Here is a 12,767-nt window from a genome sequence, read left to right as displayed (position 1 = left end):
AGTAATGCGAATAGCACGCTTTGCTAATGCGTCAGTCTTGAGTGTCATTACATGGTTAGGTAGTGGTTTAAATCCTACAAATAGCAAATGTGTGTGTTTGGATGAGGGGGGTTACGGTGTGTGGGCAAATTTGTGTGAGGGTAATGTCCCTTTTGGCAACTGGGAGAACACACTACAGGATGCACACTCCCCTTTCTAAACACAGATGATGTCAGCACCCTATAAGTACAGCAGGAGAAGGGAAGCCTCCCAGTAATGTGAATAGTGCACTCTGCTAATGCGTTTCTCCCGAGTATCGTAATGTAGTTAGGTAGGAGTTTGAAATCTGTAAATGGCATGTGTGTGTGTTTGGATGTGGGGAGTTTGTGTGTGTACATTTCCATATGAAAGACATGTTAGTTTTGGCAATCAGGAGATCACACTACCTGATGCACATTACCCTTTCAAAATACTGATGCTGTCAGCACCCTATAAGTATAGCCAGAGAAGAGGAACTATCTAGTAAACCGAATAGTGCGCATTGCTAATGCGTCTCTCTCACGTGTCATGACTTAATTTGGTAGAGGAATGAATCCTGCAAATGGCAAGTGTGCATGTGTGTGGGGGTAGTAGAGTGTGTGTAAATCAAGTGTGAGCGAACAGATCCTTTTGGCAAATACTACAATACACCAGATGCTGCATACTCCCCTAGTAAACACAGGGGATGTCACCACACTACCAGCACAGCCAAACAGGGCTAGTTGGCTAGTAATGCCAATAGTGTGCTCTGCTACTGTGTCTATTACCATTGTCAGAGTACAGATAGGTATGTTTTGGTAACCCACAACTGTCACATGTGGTTGTGTCACACAGTATGACCTTGTGTGGGTGTTTGTACATAACAATGCATGCCATTGCCTAAACCAGCAATGGCATTGCACACATGATGTATGTGTGTGACACATACATACCTGTGACCTGCAGTAGTTACCATGTCTGACACATGCTTCGAGTGGATAAATGGTATTTGCAATGTATACCAATATGACTGTGTCTTACTGTGCAGGGTCCGCACGTGGTATGTCTCTATACAGTGTGGGTGTCTATGGTGAAAGACCTACAGCAGGGGATACACATCTGGTCTGGGCCATATAGTGTACATGTAGTCGATGTACAGGTGCTGCATGTTCCCACCTGTTGTGGTAGTGGTAACATGTCATTCCACTGCAATTCGGTGACCACATGCTGTGAACCCTTCAACTAGTGTGTTGTAGCTACAGTAATGATCACACACAATGTTTGGCTGGATGCAGTCCGGCCATATAAACACAGTTCTTGAGACTGTCATATTGCCAGTGTTATTATTGAGGATAGGTGGTCTTCCTGTGTATGGGAGGGTTGTGTGTACCAGGCTATGAACCAGATGGCAGTCTGACACACTGTTAGCTGCACATGAGTAGGCCCGGATGGTTTGTGCTGTACCAACAACCTGGAGGTGTGTGTATCTGTGTTACCTTGGGATACCACCCCCCTATCCATGTGTGTTACATGTGTAGGGGACGACAGGCATGGTATGGGGCATAACCTGTCAGTGATGGGTAACACCTGTGAGCCATGAATCATGAATCTGGTACTGCACAGACATTGCAGTTCACCATGCTGAGGGCAGTGTCTGATGCATGCATCTTCCGGTGTACACTGCTGTTGTTGTATAGCAGCACTGTTAGTGTCCTAACCTGTGTGATACCCACGGAGGTCGCTATGTAAACCATGTCCTGCAGCATAAGGCAGTATGTGTGTACCAAGGAGCTTTGCCATTATACATCGGGCCATGGGTGTCACGTGCAAGATGATCCTTGCACATCATTGTGGCTTCCCTAGCATGCAAGCACATGTTGACAGCCAGTTGATACCCTATGAATGACAGTGGAGACTGAGAATAATGTAGACATACAACACCCTTCCCACATATAGTGGTAGAATACCTGGTGAGGGTATGTTGGCAACCAACATCAGGCTCATACTGGCCTGTGCCACATGCTGAGAGATCCATTCTATGTTCCCTATCATGTAGTCCAGGGAGGTATGTCTCAGGCAGCCATACCTCAGTGTCACTGCTCAACAGAGGCACAGCAAAATAATGGGTATAATTCCCCATACTAAAGGGGTGGCGTAAGCCACAAAACTATGGGCTAGGCTTGTAAATGCCCTCGGGCAGATAGCCTAGTATGAACCTATGAACCTATGAACCTATACTGGCATGGTCAATGAGTGAGTCATATCTGTCCATGCCTCTGACTGACCTGTATGCATGTGTGCTGTGGTGGACCATAGTGCCCCTGAGGCATATCACTGTGACCTTCACCAGATACAGCCTGTTGAGCGGGACCCCAGTGCAGCACACAAGACAGGTACACACTTTTGTAGCAGGTGTGTTGTGTAGCCCTACAGGCTGTGAGTGTGTGGCACAGGGGATGTGCATGCCATGTGTGGCATGTGCTCGGTTCCGACGGAACATATGCCTGTGTGCCAGCTGCGGAGGTGTGTGATGCCCAGGCAGGCTGCTATTCTGAGTCCCCACGTATGCCCCAGTGTGTTCAGCATGCTGTCAGTGCGTGTCAATGTCTGACTTGTATTGTAGTCACTGTAATATATTTTATTGATTTATTTATTTATCCTACATTTGTTGACTGGGATAGTCCGACTGGATGCATGTCCATTTCCAGTGGAGGCCCGTGGAGACAAGCTACGAGGGTAGCAGATACAGCATTACATAATACTAGCATTACATATTACAAACAGATTATTTACAGAGATTACATAAGTAAGCAAGTCAAACATGTTCCACAGGTTAATGTTAGTCCTGAGCGCAAGTCAGGATTAAATTAAAATACACAGTAAAGTGGTTCACAGATTTTACACATTCGAGTTAGCCAGGCTTGATACATTGACATAGCCAGTTAAGTGACAAATGTTGTTTGAGTCTACTGTTAAATTGACCTAAGGTGGACAGTAGGGTAATATCAGCTGGAAGTGAGTTCCAGGATCTACTTACAGGGTTTGCAAAGAGAGAATCACCGGCTGGGTTATTAAACCTGCTAGTCTGAAGTAGTAATTTGTTAGAGGATCGAAGCGGTCTAGGATTGTTATAGGGGGTGATAATATTTGAAGTGCAGGAGTATTGTCTGGATTATAGAGGATTTTATAGGCCATAATCAGTTGGTTATACTGTATTAGGCTGGGTATTGCAAGCCAACCAAGCTAATTTAGATTGATGCAATGATGTGTCCTAAAAGGCAGCCCAGTGGCAAACCTGGCAATGTGGTTGTAGCAAATTGAGTGTTTGTTAAGGACAGTCTTGTTCATATTCGAGAGTAGAGGGGATGCATATAGAAGGGTTGAAACAAGGTGTGAGCGTGCTATGGCACCTTTAGCTGGAGGGGCTAGGAAGGCTTTAATTCTGTAAAGTGACCCTAGTTTTCTATTGATGGCTTTGATAATCTGGTTAACATGTAGGTCACATTTGAGATTATTGTCTATGATGACACCTAATAGTTTCGGAGATGGGTCAGGGGAGATTATTGCGCCATCAGTTGATGTTATGGTAACGATGAAAGTGGTAGACCTACGTGTTGGTGAAATAACAGCAGTTTAGTTTATTTGGGATTTAGGATCAGACGATGTTCAGAAAGCCAGTTTTCTATTGTATTAAAGGTGGTCTGGGTAGCTGACCATAACTCTACTGGAGATGTGGCTGAGCAGATCAGAGTAGAGTCTTCAGCATATTGGATACAGCTGACTTTTGGGATGACAGTATAAAGGTTGTTAATGAAGATGGAGAACAGCAAGGGCCCTAGTATAGAGCCTTGTGGTACTCTGAGGGTGTTAGGTAGAAGGTTAGAGAGTTTGTTCTGCCAGAGGCCAGCCTGCTGTCGACCATGCAGGTAGGATTGAAACCATTGGAAGGCTCCAGTATCTAGACAGTCTTTGCAGGGTGTGGAGTACAAGTTGGTGATCAACCATATCATATGCCTTGGAAAGATCCAAAAAGAGGGCTGAGGATATATGATTAGTGTTGCAAGTATGGTTTATGGTGTTAGTAAAGGCTAGGAGGCCTGAAGTAGTGCTGTGATGAGGACGTAAGCCATGCTGAGTGTCTGCCATAATGCGATTTTGGATTAGGTGGTGCATGAATTGTCTATGACGAAAGTTTCCATAATCTTTGCAAGTGGAGAGAGTATAGCTATTGGCCTATAATTGGAGAATTCAGTAGAGCTGCCTCCTTTGTGAAGTGGGATTACATATGACATTTTCAAGATGGTGGGAAAGTTAGATTCTACCATGGTTCCTTTGATTACCTTTGAGACGGGGTAAGCAAAAGCATCATCTGGTTTTGATAGGTACTCGGCAGGGAGTTGGCAGAAAGTGTAGTGGGTTTCACTGTTTCAATCAAGGTAGGGTGAAGTGAAGTGGCGACTGGTTGGCAGCTGAACACAAGTAGTTTTCTAGGGGTGCTACTTTCAGGACCAGGGGAGCTAGGAGGTAGATGGCTAGCTAGGGCCTGAAATGTCTCAGTAAAGAACTGGTCAAAACTATCAGGAACATCTTCAGGGGTATTATCAATAGTAGCAGCAGGGATTGGGGTTGACGTTTGTCCAGGATGTAGTATATATGACATGTCACCTGACAGGGTATGGCATTACTGGGTTCAGAGAGACCAGTCCCCAGATTGGCTGTGTGGTGGCATCCCACACATGTGTTGTACGTTCCTGGCCAAGGGTGATGGCTGAATGCATACATGTGGCAGCTGTGACATTGACACATGACTCACATAAACCACAACTGGACCATAGAGGCGATTCAGAGGTTACTTTTGCACATGCTACCCTAGTAGTGTGATTGCCATGGTGAGTACCAACACATAGGGCCAATGGGGAACAACATACTGAAGGTGTGTATGTGTGGGTGTACCGCTACTGTTTCATAGCACTGACATATATGACGGCACACGTGTGTAAATGTCATGTAAGACGTGTGCAATGTGTCACAGGCAACGTACATGCGTACAGGACAGACAGTGATGTTCTGTCATGTGTAAAGTTGACATACATATCGTACACTATGCAGATGTCACTAGAAGTCTACAGAAGCACCGTAACTCTGCATTGCAGGTGTAAGCAGTGTTCCAGGGAACCCCAAGCAAACATGCATGCAAACAAAGCTACAGTAAACAGGGCTGGAAGTAGTGCATTATACAACTAAGAAGGGGTAACAATAACAGTAAGTAACAATGCAAATATGTAGGCACTATCAACATGTACCCAGGAATACGCAGCGCAGATGCCCATGGTAGAACTGATATTATGTCATACTTATTTGTGATTTGGATTACATTGGTACTGCACACATATCTACATGCACCAACATCCACATGGCATAGTCGTTGTGGGCAACTTGACACCATTACTGTACATGTCCACCATTGCATATCACTACTTGCGTTAGCTTTCCCCCTGTGCTACCCATGTATGCGGCTATCTGTTGACAACCTTACCACCGGCATGCAATTATGTGCAGCTGTTATACTTTGGAATGTACTATGGGTGCAGATAACAATTCAGGACATTCATACAGTTACTGCAGCAGGCATGCTGGGATAAACACACAGTCATAGCAACACACTGTACTGTTACCAACATGATACTACTAATACACTTCTATGTAGTCACCCTGTGCATCAGCAATGTGTTTACCTGTTCCCACAATGATGTTGGAGATTGCAGGAGGTGGCACAGTGTCATCATATGCACAGGGTGTGGATTAGGTATGCCTGAGTCAGCCACTGATACCACCAATTGACATGTGTGTGTATGTGTGTTGGTGAGGGGCAGCAGTACAGGGTGGGGCAGTGTTGGTGCAGTGTGTGCGTGTATGTGGTTGCCCTAGGTGTTAACATTTCGCATGTGTGTATGCACGCACACAGTTCCACCTCATGGCTGCCATATACAGGGGTTTGTGGACAGCCACAGACTGCACCTGGCAGGCCATACAGATCAGTGTCTGTGTGCATGGACACGGTACCTGTGCCTGGCAGGGGTGCTACGGACCGTATCCAGTACAAAGCCAGACTGGGTACTGTCATCAGAAGCGGGAGTGTGTTGACTGGACACAAGTCCCTGTTGGGACTGTCCAGAGCCACGTGCACATGGTCTCCTGGGGTGTTCCGATGACAGCACAGACCCAGTATTGCTGGGGCTGCTGCTGGCACTATGGGGGCGTGCGCGAGCCTGTTGTCATCTGCGCCGACTGCCAGCTGCTGCTGCTGCCGGCATACGGCCACGTCAACGCCGCAAACGCCCACCATTGCCCTGGCTCATGGACATCTGGTTGTGGAACTTCTGTAATATGTCCCCACAACGTCTGTCTATGACATCGGTGAAGTTATGGATAGCATCTGCAATGTCACGCATACTGTCTGTCATGGCTGTGCGACATGCTCTCAGCTCCCTCAGACCCTGTCTGGTGTACCTTTCCATACATGACTTTGCCTGCATGACAGTCCGAAACATAGCTGAGGTTGACAGACCTGTTTGGGCACGTCAGCCAGAGGCAGTACGCCCACGGATGCTCCCACAAGAACCCATGGGCAACTGTCTGTGTGGTACCATCAGAGGACCCTGCCCATGGCTGCTGTGTGGAGATGCACGTGCCACAGGTACCACATTACCCTGGTCTATGCCCGCTGTATCCTGTCCATCACCTAGGGACAATGGTGACAAAGGATGTACAGGCAGGATGACTGTGCACAATGATGTGGTTGACAGCTGTGTGCTGTCAATTGGCTGACCAATGGCAGACCCTGACACACCTCCCTGTACCATTACACAAATATCATCATTACCAGTAGCCATGGCACAGGATTCATGTTCCCTGCTGCAGGTCACCAGAGCAGCCCCAGAACCTGTGGGAGGAAGACAGGAAACACAGTTTACAGTCTCCAGACATTGTTACCAGTGATGCACTGATACACACATGCACACATGCACACATGGAGACATGCACACATGCACACATGGACACAGGCACACATGCACACATGGACACAGGCAGACATGCACACGTGGACACATGCACACAGGCACACATGCACACATGCACATGTGGACACATGCACATGTGGACACATGCACACATGGACACAGGCACACATGCACACATGGACACAGGCACACATGCAGGCATGCACACGTGGACACATGCACACAGGCACACATGCACACATGCACACATGCAGACATGCACACGTGGACACATGCACACGTGGACACATGCACACATGCGCACATGCACATGTGGACATATGCACACATGGGCACATGCACACATGCACATGTGGTCACATGCACACATGGGCACATGCACACATGGGCACATGCACACATGCACACGTGGACACAGGCACACATGCACACATGCACACGTGGACACAGGCACACATGCACAGATGCACACATGGACACAGGCACACCTGCACACATGCACACATGCACACATGGGCACAGGCACACCTGCACACATGCACACATGCACACCCCGCAGTATACACACAGAGCACTACTGAGTTACACTACTGTTACTAGCATTATCAGGACTATTATAGGTTATGTTAAACACACTCACTAGCATGGATGGCCTGCCTTGCTGTAACCCTGGAGGGACCTGCAGAAATGATGGGATTAATGTCAGTGGGCGCAACTGTGCCATTGATATTGCATATGATACAGTGTACAGAACAGTCAAGTGTACATATGGCATATTACCTGCACGCTCCATGTCGTGCTGCTGTGTGGAACCAGCCTCCATTATAATGCAGGTGTACTGCTGTTGGTGTTCCGGGGCTGGAGCCACAACACTTAGGAGTAGCCCCTTCAGTCTGGTGAGGGGGGGATGTGTGGCCACCCCACCTCCTGTGGCGACCTGTTGCCTGTTGATATCTGATGCACACTGCCGGACACTTCGGATTAAATCACTGCAGTGATGTCGTACCTGCTCATATGTCCTGTTATGCGTGCCAGTATCATTTACCCTACGGACAAGGTCTTGCCACAGTGCAGCCCTCTCCTGCTGATTCTGACTGGTGCTGGAAAACAGGATGTCATACTCCCGCACCAGGATCTGGTGGATCTCCTCATCTTCTGCCACAGAGTAGGCGGGGTTACGCTGTCGCGCCATCTCCCTGGAAGAGAACACAAACAGGATATCAGCAGACCATGTCAGCAATATATGGCACACATACTATACATGATACTCATGTGTAATGATATACTACTACTCCCATATGTTGCATGTGTGTGTGTCGTGGTGGATACACAGGTACATGGCCAGATATCAGTGCTCAGCCAACACCTGTGCAACAATACCTGCCACATTCCACACAACATAGTAGCATGCCCCATCGGTCAGCACACACTGACAGGTGCAATGCACAACCTCACTCTGGGGTTCATCCCAAGGTACTGTATGTGGGACACCGTCCACTACTGTGATGTGGACAGAAGTTACTCGGCCTGGATATACATATCCCACCACCACCACCAGCACAGTAGACTACTTTGATATGTATGTGATTAGACAGTTATTCACTTGCTGGGACTGAGATGGTATCCATGCAGCACACTGGGCCAGTGGAAGCCACAAGCCACACTGCTGACCCCTTTGCAAATGCTTACCATGGACATGCCACAGATTGCATGGAACTTGCACACACATTTCTAACCCAGACCCTATGCACAAAGGTTAGGCATCCTGTCCGGTGCACCCCAGACAGAGGCAGATTGTATAACAATAGCAGGAGGCTACTGCAGGACAGAGCACATTCACATTAAGGGAAGGCATCTGTGGTCAGCACTGGTACTACGCTATGGTCCGTCATAACAATGGCCACAGCCTACTCTGGGAGGGAAATGGACACAAACACTATGGATGACCACAAGGCCTTCTTCAGTTATGTTACACATATGGACCACATGCCTCAGATATGCTCTGTGTTAATACACACCTACTCAACATTCACCAAACACACGGATATTGGCAACAATCTTGCAGACATGTTCGGTGCACATATCCCCCCTCTTTCTCCCCCACCAGTTGAAATATTTATCACAGCTGGATGTAACCTCCCTATCATCTCACATGTCCAGGTGAGGGCCACCCTCAGCAGAGAAGAACACACAGCATCTCTGTGACCTCGTGGTATCCCTGGATGTGTGCTACCAGCACTCCAAGAGGACATACAACCACATATAACACTGATAATTTATCTTGGCCGTACTACAGGATATGTACCTGGACAGTGGCATACAGCAACAGTGGTCCCACACCACTAAGGGGGCACCTCAACTGACCCTGGGAATTACCACATCATATGCATAATGGGCCTGGTCTGCTAAGCTATGGAATTATGCAGTATGGGATGCATATGCAGTGACATCGGGTACCTGCAGACACTTGTTCCCAGCCAGTGTGCCTTTGGGATGGGTTGATCCTGACTTTTGAACCTGGCTGACCTTTCAAAGCAGTCACTACAGTCATTGCTGGGCCAACGCACAGACAACTGCTGCCAGGATCATGGCCTAAGACTGATTGACATGTAATGTATGGTCATCCCCTTTTGGTGGAACTACGTACAGACAACATATCACATGGACATACCTATGGATACAGACCTATGACACATTTGGAGGGTTCACAGTATGCACACTATTAACCTGCTACTTTGCATTACCTGTGTTTGTCGCAGCTGGTTGCGTTACACAGCTTCTGCTTGCTGCTGCTACTGTCAGTGCTGACAGCTTCGGGTGACAGAGTCACAGTGTCTAATCTTTTTTTTTTTTTTTGCTCTCTCTCTCTCTCTCTCACTTCTCGCTCTCCCTCTGTCTGCTTACAGACAATGCAATGAATGTATTGCATGTGGGGAGTGTTAGCACTGGATGCTTTTGTAGGTATCTGCATAGGTCCATGTGATGGCCTATGCACCAATTGTAAGCCATCATTTGCTAATTGCATACAGCCAGTTGTGTACTGATTGCAGTTCTCACTGTGATTTCAGGTCAGTGCTATAAAAGGGTATGTGGGATAGGCATTGCCCTTTCAGATTGTGAGGGCGGGGACCATACTGGTATGCTGTGGACAGTGTTCTGTGAGTGTAAAGGTTACTATCTCTCTCATGATTCAGGCTGTGTTGTATATTTACATTTCTCCATTCCTCTCTCATGTTCCCTGTAGCAAGTGTGTATGCACATTGACTCCTACAACTATATATATATATATATATATATATATATATATATATATATATATACATATACATACATTTATATATGTACTTTAACTGACCTTATTATCTACAAGCTGCCAACTAGCATGGCTGTTTCTGTTCACACACTACTATTATGGAAATCCAGTAATTTTGACAATAATTTTAAATGATATGCTTTGTGTACTACACATCCTATATTCCCTTTACATTCATCCCTACTATTACATGTTATATTTATTTTAGCACAATGTTTTTGTATAAGAATCATGGCTTAGTGGTAGGTCGTACAGACTAGTGTTTCCAAGTTCCTGGGTTCGGGACTGTCAGTGGGAATTTATTTTGCTTTTGAAATGAGTACAGGACCTGTCAATCAAAGTGACTAAGGCACTTTTAAGCAGTTGTAACCGGGTTAGCGCTGGTTTGCGTGGAGCTCACGCATGCGCACTGGCAGTTAGTTCCGCGCACACAAGGGTACACCCGCTTACAACCGCTTAACGGTGCTTACTCTGGCACACACCCGTGCTATTTTCTTTGAAAGAAAAGAAAATGGGGAGACAGGAAAGTGGTGAAAAAGGGGTCACAAAGAGGGTAAGACAGTAGGGAAACAAGCTTGGGATGTGCAGGAGTAATGTAGGTAAGGCCCATAGCTGCCCATTTCTTCATCAGCAACAGCTGTGCATATGTATGTAATTTGGTGTGACATTTGAAACCTTCCACCCCTGAGATAGGTGTCAGGACAACAATAATACTTGTTGTACAGCCAATTGTAATTGATAGGTTCCATGTCCAGCAGACATGTGTGTGGAATGGGCAGCTATGTATGGGGCATAATTTTTTTGTGGGTACAGAGTGCCCTTTTTTTTTGCAGGTGAGAGTGGTATGTCAGGTGAAGGAAGTCGGTACAGCTGGGGAGGTAGGTTGGGTAGGTAAACAGAGAAGACAAACAAGATGCATACAGGGGTGGTGTATGACACGTGTGGGGGTTTACACAATTGACGGGGACGGAGGTTTGGATGTCCAGAGCCCATGAGCCCACAGATGGCAACAGTGGAACTGATATCCCCACCCATAGGCAGTTGCCACTGTTCCTTCACTGCCCAGGACGGGGCTGTGCTGGGGGCTGTGTAGGCCGGGCAACAGGCATGCCCATTAGTTGCACCACCCGTGCCTCGAGCTGGCATAGGGGCTCAAGAACAGAGTCCCGAATCTCCCTACGCACCACAGTCCAGATGCTATGGATGGTGAGTGGTGGTTCTCCTCCGGCCACACTTGCAGAGGGGGGGTGAGCCCCATCCCCTGCAGCGCTTCCACCCGTAGGTGGCACAGGGCCACCGGAGGAGGGTCCGGACTCGGCACTAGTGCCAGGTGCAGTCACCAACTGAGGTGGGAGAGGTGGGTCCGCTGGAACCCGCCTTCCCTGTCATCCTATGTTTTGCATTATGTCATGACAGTTTGGGTTAGTGACATATAATACCATTCACAATTAGTTGTAACAGCATGCATTAGTATTTCCATTAACCAAACACCCAGATATTCACACCATTGAACAGAGTGCATAACACATGCATAATTTGAACAGAAATACACAGTCCAACAACATGCAGGGTTAATTGATGGCAACAGGCCATCAGGTGTGGATGTATGAACTGGGCAGATGCATCAACGGACATGCAAATATATATGACCCAACAGGACAAACGTCCAGGGGTGTTAATTGTGATTGCACATACCATTTTCACGTGGAATGGGTTATATGTGGTTATAGGGTGAGGTAAAGAAAGTAATATTAACACCTTCAAATAACAATACATATGCTGTACATTTCTAATACCTACAGTTATATACACACTACTGTTCTAACTACAGTTTCCTATATGATAACTATTTCAACTTGGTGAGAGGACTGTTACTGCAACATCAATATACATTTTATTGTTCTTCATACACATTCATATCTAGCATTGTTCAGCTACATCATCTTGCTACATTTGCTTTATATAGCTGTAGACAAGTGTGGATGTTTGGTATATCAGACAATCATCCTATCTGCATATTGCAGACTGAGAGCAACATATCCAGATTTTGGGATACACATTCCAGATGCAGCAACACTTTGAACAGATTTCGCTGTTTGGTTTTGAATCTCACATGCATTTCATTCTGTCTTGACTGCAGTATACTTTATTCAGGGGTTATTACTACTGTATTGCTGGATTCATGACACTTTCTCACACTCTCTCACTTGCTTTCATTTTACTATTCAGGATGGTACTTACTTCTAGGCTTTATTGACATGTTTTACCTGTAGTTATTACAATCCTTTCCAGCAGTCTCACTTCTGTCATGTTTCAGTATTTCCACAGGGATATATTTCACACATGTGATTTCATCATCTTCTGCAGCTATACTTTTCAGCCTGCTGCAGGTTGTGTACTATTTTCTTACAGGTAGGGCATTTTTTTCAGAATAT

Source organism: Protopterus annectens, chromosome 10.part0 (genome assembly GCF_019279795.1).
Source record: "Protopterus annectens isolate FY-2018-M chromosome 10.part0, PAN1.0, whole genome shotgun sequence".
NCBI lineage: Eukaryota > Metazoa > Chordata > Ceratodontiformes > Protopteridae > Protopterus > Protopterus annectens.
The sequence above is the reverse complement of the archived record's forward strand: the minus strand, read 5'-3'. Positions refer to the sequence as shown.